The sequence below is a fragment of the Bison bison genome, unplaced genomic scaffold, assembly GCF_000754665.1.
Source record: "Bison bison bison isolate TAMUID 2011002044 unplaced genomic scaffold, Bison_UMD1.0 scf7180017864465, whole genome shotgun sequence".
Lineage (NCBI taxonomy): Eukaryota > Metazoa > Chordata > Mammalia > Artiodactyla > Bovidae > Bison > Bison bison.
The window spans coordinates 6,873,010-6,890,901 of NW_011495026.1; the positions used below are offsets into that span (position 1 = coordinate 6,873,010).

Below are 17,892 nucleotides of genomic sequence, written 5' to 3' on the forward strand. Positions count from 1 at the left end.
GCTCCGGACGGCGGCTGTCAGCGCTCTCCCTCTCGCCTGCCCGGGCTGAAGGTTGCAGCACCGCTGTGGAGCTGGAGCTCCGCGAGCCCCTCTCAACCTCCGGCTGGTCCCTCTCACTCTCCCCGCCCCTTCCCCGCCGCACACGCGCGCGCGCGCACACGCACACACACACACACCGCGCCGCCGAAACACAAACAGAGGGGGAGGGAAGACCGCGAGCTGAGCAGGACTCAGAAACTTTGCTCGCCACTCATTGATCCCCGCACTTTAGTTCAGCCGGACTCCCTCTGGCTCCCGGTGCTGTCACCTACCGCCCCTCCCTCGCCCCAGCCCCATTGGACCCGAGCTGAAGCGGCCCCGCCTGGCACTCCTACAGCCAGCGCGCTCCGACTTTTTCGGCCTCCGACTGGCTTCTCCGGATGCTAATCACTCCAGCCTCCCAGCGGACGGTAGGCGGTCGGGTGTGGGAGCCCGGCGAGTAGGAGGCGCTGAGAAAGGGAGGGTGAGGGCTAGGGGGGTGATTCCCTCCCCTCTTTTTCTTTCTTTCTTTCTTTTTTTTCTTTTTGGTCAAATCTTGGCCGGCATCTGAGCAATAACAGCAAAAAGCTGCTGCCGAATAGATGGGGGTGGGGTCAGGTTTGCAGATAAATAACTTTAGGGACCGGGTCTAGGGGAAGACCGTTAGGTTGTTATGCTAGTAATAACTCAAGGGTAAGGGGGTCGAGAGAAATAAAAGAAAGGCAGGGGGTAAGGGTCTGTTAGAGCGGGAGGAAGGATTAAGCAAAGCCTGTCTGGGAATGCAAAGCGCAGATTTGCTTTAACCGTTTCCTGCCCTTTCTCTTTCGAAGGGAAGGAAGGGAGCTGCTGTACAATAAGATCCAACAGCATCCAAACCGAACCTTCCCTATTCCTTCTCTGTCTACAGAGCGAGCCAACTGCGGTCCAGGTCTAACCCTAAACCTGTCTCCATTCGCCCCTCCCCTACCTCCAGGTGAGTAGGGGCACCAAGGCCTGGGCACCAACTGCACTTTGGATTTCCTATAGGAAAAGCCGGAGGAACTCCTGTTTTGTTTCCTTTCCCAAAGTTTGGAATTTTGATCTTTGTTGGGAGTATTGCCGCTAGCCATTTTCTAGCCAAAGAAATCCTGACGAAATGGTTTCTTTCTGTTTTGGTTTAATATTTGTCTGGGGGATAGGTAGATATGAGAAAAATTGAAGTGAATAGAATGAAATTTAAATTTTAAAATTATCCACGTGCCACTCGAGGCACTCAGATTAACTCCCCTGCTATATACTGTGGCTGATTTTTCGGTATCACGCAGCATTTCAAAGGTGGGGGTGGGGTGGGGAGGTGAATAGGATTCAGGTCAGTATTATTTCCCCTTTAAGGAAAATCGCTTAGAAAATAAGAATTTAAGCCAAGTAATGCAAATATAGGGCGTAAGTCATACATTTCATCCACAGTGACCCCCTCCAAATTTAAAATTTCTGAGCTGGGAGATGATTTAGCCATGAGTAAATACTGCCCTCTGCTGTTTTCTTTCAGTCTTACATCTTTAGTCGTCTGGTTTCTTGTTTAAAACTAAAGGCAGAGACTAGAAGGATCTGGTTACAAGGCGAATTCCTCCTTCTTGCCTAGGGATAGTTGCAGAGAAAAAAGATCTTTGGGGATCTCCTAGTGCCTTTCTTTACTTAGGTAAAAAAAAGTTTTTTTAACCAATAAGGCAGACAGCAAATCCAGGTCCTCTCATCCAGACAGCCTATAACCCAAAATTGATATATGTAAATCTGAATGGTAAAAAACATTATCAACAATTCCTTTGTTTAGAACATTTACTTCCGCGGTTTTCTATACCATATATACCAATATACATATATACACAGTATGTATGATGAGTGAATTGGAAAAGGACAAGAAAGTATTTCATCATTTTTGTATTTTCAGCCCATGAAAATTGTAAAAGCATTGGAAGTTATTCTTTTAAAAGAGATATTTAAAAGTGTTTTCTCAAAACTCATGTTTCTGCCAATAAATTTTGGATTTTATTTTGATGTAATTTAACCCACAAAGATTTGTATATTTACAAAGTGAAACCAGAAATTTTCACAAACCATGGCTATGATATGTGATTTTGAGAATATTAGGGTTTTTGTTTGTTATTGTTTACTAATGCGTAACAGTTCAATCATTTGGGTAGGAAAGAGTAGAAAGAGAGCATTTAGTTCTTCTCGGAGATCAGGTATACTTTTTTCTGTTTTCCTGTTTGTTTGGAGAGCCTGTGGGATAATCTTCATATTTAGTCTCAAGAACATTAATATTAAATCTGCATCATTTATGAGTGAATTTAGTTTGGCGGTCATGGGTTAACATTCATTTTGTGGAATAGGAGGAAGTGTAATATATATATTTTTAATTAAAAAATTCAAGATATGACAAAGCTAAGTAATACAGAAAATGTATATATATTCAAGATGTAAAATCATTTTTTTGAACAATTCTGAAAGAATGTAAAAAATGATTTGGACAATGACATGTTTGTATAAATAAATGGAAACCTTCCATGATAACTAAAGTAACATCTTCATTTATAGATAAAACCTACACATAAAATTGCAATCTATTACACATAGGTGTGTAATTTAATGTATGGTTCAGAGAATGGTTTTAATAAAAGACAAACAATGAAGCTTTCCTTATATTTAATTTTTCTTCTTTGGATTTCAGAAGTTGTAGTGTGTGTATATATATACATATAAAATATATATATTATATATATATAAATATATAAATAAATATAAATATATAAATATATATTCATTTTGTTGTGGGCATCCTTACTTTTCATTACTCATTATATATATAAGTAAGGATGCCCACAACAAAATGAAATAAAGATGTATTGTAACTGTATGGGTGAAAAAAGCAAATTTTATTTTTGTTTTTCCATTGAAAGCTTATCTATTTTAAGAAAGGGATTACTTTTTGAAAGCTTTCAAAAAAACTTGAAATTATATGCTTCTAAAAGAGAAGACATTCATCAGTTTTAATAGACTGTGGGGAAAAATTTTATTTTTTGTGTCCAGACTTGAAAGGAGCTAGAATTTTAAAGCATACAGTAAAAAATAAAAAGATTTTGGGACAATCTATTATCCTAATGTGTACACAGTTACCATCATTACTTTATTAAAGGTCTGAAATCACTTTTTTTCATGTTTTAGACCCTAGGTGAAGAAGCTTAGGTATATAATTCATTAGGAACATTGTCACAGAAAAGGATTCTCCCTCTGCTCCTTCCTTTTCTGCCCTCTTCTTTCCTCTCTTCTCCTCTTCCATACCTTCTTTCTTCCCTTCTCTCTTCTTCTTTTCCTCTCCCTTCTCTCCCTATTTTCTCTTCCACTTCCTTTCCCTCTCCTTTCTCCTCCTCTCCTTTCCTCTTTTCTCTTCCTTTCCAATTCCTGCCCTTCTCTTCCCTTATCTCCATTCCCCTCCTTTCTCTCCCTCCCATCCTTCCCCTCCCATCCTTCACTTTACACTTTACTATATTTTGCTCACCTTACCTTATTCTACCTTACTCTTTTCTCTCCTTAGCATTCTTCACTTCTGTTATAGGACTCCGAGAGGCAAACATTCTAATAAGTGGAATGTGTACTTTTTGGTTTTATGTTTTTGCAAAATATGTATTATTTTGTTGTGCTGTATTTTTGACTGAGATAAATCATTTGGGTTATATGGTGTATGTGTCTCATCCTGTTTTTTATCTTTTTCACCAAGTGCTATTTTTAAGGTTTATACATGTTGTAAGTGTACTGCTAGATTGTTTCTGACTTCTGCGGTTTTACAGTAACATATGTATCCATTTCTCTTAACCTGTCTACTTACATGGTTATAGACATCCAGTTTGCCTTCAACTCCCTGACATCACAGATTAATCTGCAGTGAACATCCTTGCAATTTGTCCCCAAAAGGCAGTGAATATTTTGGGGAGAGAATCCCAGGGACGGGGGAGCCTGGTGGGCTGCAGTCCATGAGGTCGCTGAGGGTCAGACGCGATTGAGCGACTTCATTTTCACTTTTCACTTTCATGCATTGGAGAAGGAAATGGCAACCCACTCCAGTGTTCTTGCCTGGAGAACCCCAGGGACGGGAGAGCCTGGTGGGCTGCCGTCTATGGGGTCGCACAGAGTCGGCCACGACTGAAGCGACTTAGCATAGCATAGCATAGTGGGGAATGGAAGATGCCTTTATCACATATCTGAAATGAATTGCTGATTGTTAAACAAGAGAGAATTAAGTTTGTAGGGTACAGTATTTTGGAGCAAGATGTGAATTGATCCTAGAATTGGGAAGCATGAAGTTCAGAGATGGCAAACTTTTAGCAAGGGTTAGATATCTGAAGTTAGTAAACTGTACTTTTTGCTTAGTGGCAGATTGTCTCTTGGTATCATTGACACAAGTGGGGTAGGATTTTTGTCCTTATTTATTTTATTTTTCTTACTCTTATATCTGACTCTTTTGCTTTCCAACTTCTTCTGCTAAATGTTTAACTCAGTATTTTAAAGTTTCTTATTTCCTGATAAATATATTGCTATAAATTTCCCTTGAAGTACTGTACTAGCTGTACTCCACAAAATATTAATTATAAAATGCTACATGCAATGATTTCATTTTTATGCACTTAAATTTTTAGTAAATTTATTTTATAGTTTCCTCTGTAGCACAAGATTATTTATTAATATATATATTTATAAATATGTATAGAGTAATAAAGAGCCCTCTCCTTCAGCAACCCTACTGCCTTTCACCACCTTCCCTGGTACCCAAAATCTATATCCCTTTGTTGGTATTTATTCATTGTGTTATATTCAAACTATCTGTGATAGGAAGGGAAAGTGCCTGCCATCTTCAAGGAATCCTACCATTTAAAGGACAAGGAATACTCATGTGAAGGAATATATGATAGCAATGAAAAGTGCTCAATTTTAATTTTTAAGTGATTTCTATCTACTTCTGCTTCCCACTCTTTGCATCTCCTCCTTTTTAAAAGTTGACTGTAAACCATTTTTTAATTGCAAATTTGCTGAACATATTCCAAATGAAACAGTAACTATGCATGTCTAAGAATGTAGTATGTGGGTGTCCCACAATCGTTTTTAGACAAATTCCAAAATAAAGTGTTAAGTCTCAAAAAACAAAACAAAGCAAAAGTACCTGTGATAAAAAGAAGTCTACAGTTTCTTTCCTCTCTTATCTTCAGTTCAGTTCAGTTGCTCAGTCATGTCCGACTCTTTGCAACCCCATGAATAGCAGCATGCCAGGCCTCCCTGTCCATCACCAACTCCCAGAGTTCACTCAGACTCACGTCCATCCAGTCAGTGATGCCATCCAGCCATCTCATCCTCTGTTGTCCCCTTCTCCTGCCCACAATCCCTCCCAGTATCAGAGTCTTTTCCAATGAGTCAACTCTTCACATGAGGTGGCCAAAGTACTGGAGTTTCAGCTTTAGCATCCTTCCTTCCAAAGAAATCCCAGGGCTGATCTCCTTCAGAATGGACTGGTAGGATCTCCTTGCAGTCCAAGGGACTCTCAAGAGTCTTCTGCAACACTACAGTTCAAAAGCATCAATTCTTCGGCGCTCAGCCTTCTTCACAGTCCAACTCTCACATCCATACATGGCCACAGGAAAAACCATAGCCTTAACTAGATGGACCTTTGTTGGCAAAGTAATGTCTCTGCTTTTGAATATGCTATCTAGGTTGGTCATAACTTTCCTTCCAAGGAGTAAGCGTCTTTTAATTTCATGGCTACAGTCACTATCTGCAGTGATTTTGGAGCCCAGAAAAATAAAGTCTGACACTGTTTCCACTGTTTCCTCATCTATTTCCCATGAAGTGATAGGACTGGATGCCATGATCTTCGTTTTCTGAATGTTGAGTTTTAAGCCAACTTTTTCACTCTCCTCTCTCACTTTCATCAAGAGGCTTTTCAGTTCCTCTTCACTTTCTGCCATAAGGGTGGTGTCATCTGCATATCTGAGGCTATTGATATTTCTCCTGGCAATCTTGATTCCAGCTTGTGTTAACCCACTTCAATCAGTCTTACCCAAAGCAATCCAATGAAATTTTTCTTATCAGAATCTCAGTTGATCATGTCCTTCTCCTTGATTAACTTTACTCATTTCCCTTCCTCAATGCCATCCTGCCTCATCTTTTCAGTGTCAGATGTTTTACTGTGTAGCAAGCACTCTAGGGTTCATGGGACAAATAGTCACCATCACCATCTGTTCTCTAACCTCTGTCTCTTGGTGATCTCATCCTATATCAAGACTTCAAATAAGTTGATTACACTCAGAAAAGAATGTGAACTCTGCAGTTCTTGGATTCAATGTTCTGTCCACATCCATGAAATTGTTTGTTAACTATGCTATTCAGATCTTATATATCATTACTGACTTTCTGTTAGCTTCATGTATTGATTCTAAAAGTGGCATGGAGGCATGTTACATCTGCATTTGTGACTGCAAATTTAAATATCCTTGTAGTTATGTAGCTATTCTTGTTTTGCATGTTAAGACATTTTAATATATATTTTATATTTTATTTATTCTTCATGTTGTACATTTTATATTTGTAAATGCACACATGTATATAATTTATATATTCATCATGAATTAAACATTTCCTAATTAAGATTTGATTTTCTTTATCCCAAATAATGTGCTTTTCCTTAAAGTCTGCTTTAGTCTGATACAAGTACAGGTAACCAGCATTCTTTGTTACTATCATGACAGATTTTATTTTTTTCCCATCCTTTCACCTTCTATTATCTGTACCCTAATGTTTTAAAAGTCTTTTGGACACAGAATTAAATTTGAAAATGCATTCACTTTTTTAAAAATTTATTCACACTTAATATTTATACTTAAATTCTGTTTAAATCTGCTATCTAACTTTGTGTTTTGCTATTTTCCTCTAGTTTTATCTTTTGTTTATCTCTATGCTTCTTACCTGTTTTCAATTAATTAGGTATTTTTTTCACTTTCTGCTACTACTTTGAGTGATATATGCTCTGTTTTAGCTATTTTCCTTTTACTTCAAGAAATTACAAAATTATTCTTCTCAAAGTCTAAAATAATTCAATACCTTACGAAAAAGGAGAGTTCTTCAACAATACGTTTTAAATATACATTGGTTTACTTCTCAACTTACATCTTAATTTGGTATTGCTTTTTAATTCTTTTATTTAAATTTTAATCTTGCATAACATTTTTATTTTTTAAAAAGCAATAATGTAACGCAGTTTGTTGCATTTCAATATTTCTTCTGTCACAAACATCCTATCCTGGATCTCCTGTATTTTGTCTGCAATATGTTTTTTAGAATTTCGTTTTGGAATGGGAAGCTACTGGTAGAAACCCTTAATAGTGCCCCTGTTCTTGAAATACTTTTTCTTAAAAGATAAATTTATAAATTCAAAATTAATTAGAGTCATTTAGACATAAATTTTTTGTCACATGCCATACTAGTGCAAATATGAAAAAAGATATTTAAAAAAATAAATTAGGGTATTTCTAATATTACATAATTCACATGAATTTTTTCAGAATCATCATTAAATTTATCAGCACAATTTAATTATACAGAAGTTGGACTCTCATTTTACTGTCAATCTAATTCCTATTTTTCTTAATTTTTCGTTCAAGGTAATTTTTGATTTTTTTCATTGATTCTCCTTGAAGTGGCTCTTTTTTATGTTTTGCAGTTTTGATTTTTATTTATATGTAGGTGTAAAATGTTTTTTAATCGTAGTTGGAAATTGAAGTCTTCATAATGCAAATCATACTTTCATTATTTCTGAAAAGTGGCAGCCTTTATATTTGTTTTTGCAGGTCTTACTCTTGGTTTTGTTCTCCTTGTTCTTCCTCCTGGAACTATACTTAGAGACACATTAGAACTTCACATGATATCTTGTAAATCTCAATATCAACTTAATATCTTCTCTTTTATTTTCTCCATGCTTAATTTTGAATATCTTTTTCTGAATTGTTTTCTAGTTACTAATTCTGTCTTTAGCTGTGTCTGCTAAGTTGCTTCAGTTGTGTCTGACTCTGTGTGACCCTATGGACTGTGACCCACCAGACTCCTCTGTCCATGGGGATTCTCCATGCAAGAATACTGGAGTGGGTTGCCATGCTGTTCTCAAGGGGATCTTCCCTATGTCTAACCTACTTTTAAACTCATCTACTTACTATCAGTTTAATTACAGAATTCTTACACCTTAACATCTTGATGTATTTTGAAGTTAGCTATCCCCTGCAGACCTGGAGAAGGAAATGGCAACCCACTTCAGTATTCTTGCCTGAAGAATCCCCATGGACAGAGGAGCCTGGCAGGCTACAGTCCGTGGGGTCACAAGAGTCAGACACGACTTAGTGACTAAACCACCACTATCCCCGTCAGATATTTTCAAGCTTGTTTTTCCTTCCTTTGAACATGTTAAACATAGATTTTGGTATTATTTAGATAGGTATCTGAAGATTCCCATATCAGACATATTTAATCATGTTTATGCTTTTCATTTTTATTGCTAGTTTTAGCTCATAGTAAATTGTTTCCTCGTGTGATTAGTTACATTTGAAAATAAACTGATCATTTTAATTGGTAAATTCTTTGTGCTATTCCTTGAAGCTTAGGATTGGTGTGCTCCCATAAAGAAGAGCTGATTATACTTCCATTAGGTGCTTGTGGGTTACTATTAGTCTGCAACAACTACTGTTTTCTTTGAAGCTAAGATGCCAACAACAGAAGAGCAACATTTTTATGAATCACTAAGTAATGCTGCCAAGTAAACCATAAAAAAAAAAATACTTTCTCATCACTTTGGACTTTTATGTAAAGACAGCATATACTCATTTAGCTTGTTGTCATGTCATTCTTCTCTATGTATAAAAAGGAAAGTATAAGCAAAATAAATTGAACAAGGCACTCTCAGATCCTTTTCACACTGAAAATCCAGCTCAAAGATGTATAGCATTTACTGAAAAAGTATTCCATTTTGCTTCTGACTTTTTCTAACATACTAAAACTGCTTGTTTGATGTTCATACGTAGTCAATAATAGTTAAGTCACAATTGCTACCAGGCTTTTTTCCGATATGATATACATCCTAACTACTAAAAAGTAGAATCTTAGAACAATTAAATATAGTGAATTTACAACTTGAGGGTTTTTTTTTTTTTTTCCTGTACCTCTTCAGTAATGTGGGGGCTTCCCTGATAGCTCAGTTGGTAAAGAATCTGCCTGCAATGCAGGAGGCCCTGGTTCAATTCCTGGGTTGGGAAGATCTACTGGAGAAGGGATAGGCTACCACCCACCCCAATATTCTTGGGGACTTCCCTGGTGGCTCAGACAATAAAGCATCTGCCTACAATAAGGGAGATCCAGGTTCAAACCCTGGGTTGGGAAGATCTCCTAGAGAAGGAAGTGGCAACCCACTCCAGTATTCTTGCCTGGAAAATCCCATGGATGGAGGAGCCTGGTAAGCTACACTTCATGGGGTCGCAAAGAGTTGGACATGACTGAGCAACTTTACTTTCCTTTATGTCTCAGCTGGCAAAGAATCTGCCTGCAATGTGGGAGACCTGGGTTTGACTCCTGGGTTAGAAAGATCCACTGGAGAAGGGAAAGGCTACCCACTTCAGTATTCTGGCCTGGAGAATTCCATTCACTGTATAGTCCATGGGGTCACAGAGTCGGACACAACTGAGCGACTTTCAGTAATGTGATTTTGAGTGCTGCCTTATGCCTTCAACTTCTCCATACTTCAGTCTAATAATTGCCAAGACAATTTTATTTTCAGTTTTTTTGGAGAAGGCAAGGTGACTAGGTATATCTGGTTATGAAGATAACTAATTATCTTAACATTGGACTTAGGAGCTCCAGCTTTAATAAGAAAAGTTCCCTATTAAAGCCCACATCCTCTGACAGCTTAAAAGTCAAAACCATATTAGTTAAATTTGGCAAATATCCTTAGGGCCAAAGCTACTTCAGTGTTGGATTTTCCTCTATGGGTTCTCATCTAGACTAGAATGGTAATTCCTGACTATCATATCATGTTAGCTCTTTGATCTTTTAAGAAACTATTTTAAAATTTAGTAATTTTAGTGGTTTTGAGTGGTAAATAATAGCCTAGCATATTACCAGAATAGGAAGTCTATTTACCTTATTTCTTCAAATAGTTTCCTTTTACCTTTTGTTTTTCCTCCTTTGGGAAATTTTACTATTTGATACTTACCCGTAAGTCAGGTCTCTTTAGCTTTTCTTGAGGTTTTCTAGAAAATTTCTCTATCTGATGTTCCAACTTCACGAATTTGATATTCAGGTATATTCAATATATCACTGTTTACTCTTTTGTACTCTTTATATTGGGCTTTCCTGGTAGTTCAGAAGGTAAAGAATCTGCCTTTACATTAATGCCATGATTTGATTCTTGGGTCATGAAGATACCCTGGAGAAGAGAATGGCTACCCTCTCTAGTATTCTACTCAATTTTTTTCATACTAACCAAATAATTATACTTCATTCATTTTAAAGTGAATTTTAATTCTTTTATATTGACAATATCTGTGCATTGATTATCTATCTGTGCTGCTCTTTACTTGCTTGCAAAGCTGTGTCTGAGTCTTTGCAACCCCATGGAATACTGGAGTGGTTGCCATTTCCTTCTCTAAGGGATATTCCCAACCCAGGGGCAGATTCTTTACTGCTGAGCCATCAAGGAAGCCCCTATCTGTGCTGAGGAGTGATCAAAGGCCAGACCTCAGTCTGTGAGTTTAAAGTCGGGTTTGGCAATTTTTTTCTATAAAAGAGAAAATTGTAAATACTTTAGGTTTTGAAAGCCAGACAGTCTCTGTCACACCATTTAAACTTTCCCTATAATGTGACAGCAGCTATAGATAATGCGGAAATTATTAGGGATGATTGTGTTCCAATAAAAATTTATTTACAAAAACAGGAACTAGGCTCAATTTGGCCTTCAGGCTGTCATTTGCTGACCACTATTTTAGTGCATAGGAGATAAGCTTGGTACTGAAATCTCTATCAGATGACCATTGCTGATCATTCCCATTTGTAATCTTTTTCTTTTTTTTCACCTATATAGGTACATGTATATAAAGTCAGTATTTTCAATATGATTCAAGATTTCTGTATGTTTTACAAAAACTGCTTTTCTTACCTTCTGACCTTTTGTGATCTTAAATTTAAAACTTTGAGGTATAGTATAATTGGGAAGTGACAATCTCCCTAAATTGTAATCTACAGTCTTAGAGATTTTTAGAGAGTAAGACAGGATATTCAATACCTAAGGGCAACTCTTCAGAGTGTACTTACTTCATGAGAACACTGATGTCTTGGCTGCTGCTACCAATTTCTGCAGGGAAGCAGGCAATAATAGCCTCAAGGCAACATAGAGTAGAAGCAAAAGCTATTTTTTCCCTAAACATTCATTCTTTCTAGTCTTTATAAAAATTTTCTGGCCCTTATTATTGATACTTAGCTTTTTCCTTTCATTTTCCATATCTCTTTTTTATAATATATATATACATATACATATATATAATATATAATATATATGTTTACCTATTTTTTTTTTTCTGGACGGTGTTCAATTTCCAAAGATTATGGAACCACAAGTGTATGTAAATAAATCTGAAACTACATGATGGAAACCAAAATCATATTCTGTAATATCACACTTATGAGAGAAACCAAATGAAGGGTTAGCTTTAGAATCCTTCATAATATAGTACATGTGAGTATGTGAGCAAACCCACTGGAATGGAAATTGCTTATACTAAATGTGAGACTAGGTTTCTGAATATTGTGGCATTTGCCACAAACTAGTAATTACGTACCATAATTTGGAGAAACTGCTCAAACAACTGTTTGTGACAATCTACTTTTTTGTTGAAATGTATAATATATCATGGATTGGTTATATTTTAATTTTTATTAGGTATAGGTATACTGTTTATCTCAAACTAAAAATATATAAATATGGGTAATAGTTAATGGTTTCGTTAACATAAAAATGAACCTGATGTTGAATTTCATGCTGGAATATAAAGAGAATTAAGGAAATAGATACCTCTAATATGTATAGATAAATGTCTTAGAGAAGTGTCAAATAAAATGGTATGATATTCAGTGTAGTTTTACTAGACTTTGAACATATGAAAACATTGAAAATACAGGACAATTTAAGCTATAACTTCCATCTATACTATGGGTATGGAGAATTAGGAGAATCTTACCAGAAGTGTTGATTCTAATGAAACAAATAATCTTCACTCACAGCTAACATGTTATCTTATTCTGTGTTTTACCTTTATTTGAGATGATGAAATACAGACTACTATAAGACACCTTTGTGTTATTGCCAAATGAGCATATTCCCTTGCCATTATAATAATTGTACATAAATTTTTATTGGATGAATAATATATATAATATGAATAGGCCAAAAGTTATTAATTTTTCCTTCAATGTTGACCTTCAGGATTTTTTCAGGTTAATTTGCTATTAAATTCATGCTTTGATAATTATTATTCACTTATCAAAACAAAATTTATTGAAAACTGTGTATCAGGTACTTTAAAAGCAACAGAGGTGAGACAGTGGTGAATCAAACAGACATAGCTTCTGCATAGTTAATCAAATTGCAGAAATTTTTTAAAAAATTTAAACTTTTAAGGACCCTTTTTACTTATTGCCAAGTTGCCTTCCAGAAAAAATCTATCAGTTTGTAATTGAAACCAAAGTATATCACAGTTGTCCTCCCAGAAAAACAAAGAAATACATTTGAATATAATATGTCTTAAATCCTGGTTTATTTACAGGGGGTTAAAAGATGTCTTCTTCTATCATATATTTCTATTATATTCATAAATTAGCTATTTGTTTTCATTTTTTAAGCAATTATTATTTGTTGTCAATTTAATCAGTTTGGGTCTCAAATCTATTTTTCAATTGTTGCTGCTATTGTTACTAAATCAATTTATTTTCCTGTATAAACACCTACCTTTGTTTTAACTTTGTAATTCTGTCCTTTATCCAGAGACTAAAATAATTATTGATGAAACTTTAATTCTAGTTTCCTCTTTCTGCTCTTCCTTCTATTAAATACTTCTTTATCCTAATTATATCAAATAGCACAATGCCACCAGAGCAGGGACAATAAAACATTTTCTTTTCTCTAAAGGTAGCATGATGTCTGAAATTCAGATAGCATTCAGCAAATGTCTGCCCAATTTCATCCCCGATAGGATGCCTAAAATTAAAAATACATTTATAATCTTAAAAAGCAGTAATAAGTGGTTCGAATGGTACAGTTTAAAACAATGTTTTCTAAAATGTGGTAAAGGGTGGTACTCACAGATAATTCCAGGAGGCTCAGAAGAGGATATTGAACAGCAAAAAAAAAAAAAATCAAAACACTTTGTGGCTTGACATTCATCTTCCATTCAAACCTTCCAGTCTACCTGTAGTATGCACTTCTAGAGGCTTTTCTTCAGACAGCCTCTCAGCCATGGTTGTTCATACAATGGTCCTCTGTTTAAATGCAACCACTTGGAGTCTGTTAGGTAAACATGGGCAGAGGCCATCTTCATTCTACTTGAGCCTGTTTTCTGCCAGCCAGCACAGCTTTGAATGAAGGTCCACACTGGTGTGCCGGTGTCCAATCCATATGTATAGAGAAGTAATAGTTGCATCATTTGCAGTTACCACAATTTCTAACCGCTGGATCTCAGTTACTTGTTGGGTTGTGAAGTTAATTATTCTAGTGGTGGACTCCTGTTTTCCACCTTGCTGATTGTGGCAGAATCCATGGTGCTCATGGTGGGACATTTCTGTTTCTATCACCATGCCTGCTACAAATCTGAGAGCACCTAACTCCCTGAATGTTCTTCCTGAAACAGCTATACTGTCTAATAGTCCCTGTAACTCGATGTTGACTGACACAATCACAAATTATAAAAATCATTCCACTTCCATTTCTCTTTAAAATGAAGGAGAAATTCTATGATTGGAATTAGACTATTACCTCCTATTTAACATCACGTATCTTTCTTTTGAATAGAGTGTTCTAAGTGAATAGACACATACGACAAACATAATTCATTGAGATTTGATTAACATGAGACTGTTTGAACACAGTATAGGTTCTCCTTAATGAAGAAGATTAAAGTCTAAAATGTCAGAAGTAATGAGCACAATATAATTGGAAAAAAAAAAAAACCTTAGAACTTGGTGTATACTAGAGGACAAAGGAAAAATAACAGAGGATCTCAGTAGTACTTACGCATTTGATATTTTATGGTACTCAGAGCCATTATTAAAAGAAAGAGTGCATTATCTGTACTATTTAGCTGGAATATTCCAGATGTCTCTAGTCTTTATAAACATATCACAACATCTTAATTCTGTGTTTATTTGAATTGCTCCTTAGTCATGTCTCTTTTTCATTCCATTCTTAATCACTGAGTCTGTGATTAAAAATGGCAAACATGTGTTTTAAGAGAAACTAAGCTGTGATTTCAGTTGTGGGTAGTAATTTCAGAGTGGCAGAACACATTAACCCCTTCCTTTCCACCCTACACATGAATGTATAACAAGACAAAGGAAACAGGAAACACAAATAAACCAGCAAAGCATAGAAAAATGAACTAATTTTCAGTTCAAATGCTTTGTATGGTTTCGCCGGCAGAGGATGAAATGGTTGAAAGGCATCACTGACTCAATGGACATGAGTTTGAGCAAATTCCAGGAGATAGTAAAGGACAGGGAAGCCAGGCAGGTTACAGTCCATGGGATCTCAAAGAGTCAGACATGACTTAGCCACTAAATAACAACAACTGAGGAGAGGTTTCTGAAGGAACAAACAAAAGAAAAGTGACAGTTAAATATTTATAAAACAGTGTTCGGCTAAAATAACACAAGCAATCACAAATAGGATACTATTGTGGTTAAGACTTGATTTTTGCTCTCAAAGAAAGATCAGTTTTAGAATCTGACAATCATTGGATTCTACTGACTCTGCTTTCTTCTCTCTTCAGGGTCAAGTGTAAGTCATTTCACCATTCCATGACGGACTTCTTCATTTGTAAATAAGAGAAATCAGCTCATGAGTTAACTCTAAGTTGATTATCATCTGCCAGAATATGAGATATATGTCAATTTAATTAGAAAAGGTTCTAGATAAAAGTTAAATACTGTTAATCATATCCATACTGGCAAAATATTGAAAACATAATTTCAATTTTCATGGAAAGGAAACAATTTTATTCATTTAAAAACAGCATTGTAAGTGCAAGTGTGAAAGTGTTAGTTGCTCAGTTGTGTCCGACTCTTTGCAACCCCATGGACTGTAGACTACCAGTTCCTTCTGTCCAGGGATTCTCCAGACAAGAATACTGCATTAGATTTATGGAGTGTCATGAATTATGGTAAATTTCTAAAACCTTGGAGCAAAAAATAAAAAATATATAAAATAAATGCATTTGAATATTGATGGGTAAGGTCAAATATTATTGTATGGCTGTGTGAAAGACAATACTAATTGTGTATTTATTTTTAAATAAATCTAAGTTCAATGGAGTAGATTCAGACAGAACAATCTGTTAAAAAACTTGATTAAAAAAATATCCTGTATAAAGTTGAAGCAAAGTCTATTTAAGTAATACATAGACAAATATAGTAACATATAGACAAATATTTCAGAAAATCTAAAAGTTTTGTTGGCTCCAAATTTTAAAAAACACATTTAAAGAAATTCTAATGTCATGTTACTACTTTCAGTGAAACCATATATGTCCCTGAATTGCTATACTGCAACCAAAATGCTACTGTATAGTCCTATCACTAAATTTTTTGGGGAGTCGATATATTAAATTGAACAATATTTTATAAAAGTATTTTTTTGCTTTTGATTCAGGAAACTGGTAGTAAGATGTTTACATCAATCATGTTAAGGTCATAGTCCTAACTGATCTCCAGCAGGGCTGAGAAATGTTATTTTTTCATTTTTAAAGAACTTTTTTTTGAAAAAAAAAAAAGAAAAAAGCTCTATGATTTGAAATAAGCATCTTTGCTTTGATAACTTGTGTTTCGTCTTTGCCTGTTGAAGGGTATGTTATGATGATTGCCTTATTGTAGACTCCTGCTTGCAAATGGTAAATCTGTCTCTGTTTTTCATCCCTTTTTGATGATTGCATTTATCAAATAGTTACATAACTCAAGATGGTAAATTGATGCCGTTAAGAAGATTGAATAAGATGATGTAACTGCCATACTGATTCATAGCCAGTTGTTTATGTCTATAATAATTTTGGCAAAGTTTGCAATAATTTTGCTTGTTTGCAGTGTTCTGTATTATTAATAGCACAGTTTTGTGCTCAGTGAATTCTAATCCTTACAGCCCACCAGATATCTCTCAGAATAAAGTGCTTTCTTTCCTATCTGTCCTGAAGGTAGATTGTGATTTTCAGATTGATTGATTGATTTAATGAATGATGGTGGAGAGCTGTACCTTCCATGCTGGAAGACAGAAGTAGAGATAATGCTTGTAAATTACTTAGTGTAAGGAAGAGTTCAATAAATGTTAGCTATTTTTCCCTATTTATGTGACAGAATTCAGTAGGAGTGCTCATTTAGAACAAATGAATAAAATCAATCACAGAAGTTATGTTCAGTCTTTAAATTAAAAAGAACATAGTAAAACTCAATGTATTAGTTATCTGCTGCTGCTTAACAGTGATACTACAAACTTGGTGACTTAGAACCACACACATTCATTTCTTCTCTGGGAGCAGTTTAATTGAGTCCTCCGGTTTAGGATCTTTCAAAGTTGCAATCAGAGTCTTGGCCAAGTGGTGGTCTCATCTGAGGCTCAGTGGGGAGGGATCAACTTCTTCACTCACAGTGTTATTGGCAGAATTCAGTCCCCTTCAGTTTGCCAGAGTGAGGACCTCTGTTCTCTTCTTTCTCTGAGCTGGAGGCCACCTTCAGCTTCTTGTCACGTGCTCTTCTCCACACAGCAGCTCACAAACATGGCAGCCTGTGTCTTCAAACCCAGCCAAAGAAAGACAGAGTCTCTTAGCAAGATGAGTAACAATCTTTTGGAGTGTATACACATAATCTAGTACATCAGATCACCTTTGGCATATTCTGTTGGTTAAAAGCAGTTCATGAGTCCCACCTACGCTAGAGGGGAGGGTACCAGACAAAGCATCAATAGCAGAGGGCATGATGATGGGTACTACCTTAAAAGTCTGCTGACTACACTCCCTAAGAACAAAAATTACAAAGTGGTAGCTGTACTTCATTGTTTAAATTCATTAATTTCCTTCTTGCTTGCTGCCCTTACATAATAAAAGATAATTTTTTTCTAATTAAAGCACTTGAGAAAAAAAGCAATATTGTAATTTTTTAAGCACTATAGCATTGGAAGGAGATTAGTATCTTGGGTTTGCATGGAACTTCAGAGTTCACAATGTACTAATATTTATAAATATTATTATTTCAGACTAGAAAATGGAGAGTAGAACTGATATCAATTTCAAGATTACAACTCAGAGTTTAGATTCCATGTGAAGCCTTGATTATAGCATCCTGCTGTGTATCTGTTGATGAGTTCAATATGCGCCTCTCTCGATTCTGGCTATTTTTAAAAATAGCTTTCTTAGTTAAAAATAATTCATATCGGATAGGGTGATGCATAGGGGAGTGGGCAGTGGCCAGCTTTCACTGTAGCCAGATAAGCTGTTGGGGCAGGAGAATCAAGTGTAGAGAGCGCTATATCTTGGTCATCAAGATGAAAGGTGCCATAGGTCAACC

The 17,892-nt window shown here is 35.8% G+C and overlaps 1 long non-coding RNA gene across 1 annotated transcript in view; it reads left to right on the top strand.

Annotated features, from left to right (window-relative positions):
- The first annotated feature begins 572 nt into the window (after window positions 1-572).
- Window positions 573-17,892, top strand: part of LOC105003225 — a 102,989-nt gene continuing 85,669 nt past the window's right edge. The window contains exon 1 of the long non-coding RNA XR_827086.1: window positions 573-991. This is a non-coding gene — a long non-coding RNA (uncharacterized LOC105003225). The remainder of the gene's footprint in view (window positions 992-17,892) is intronic.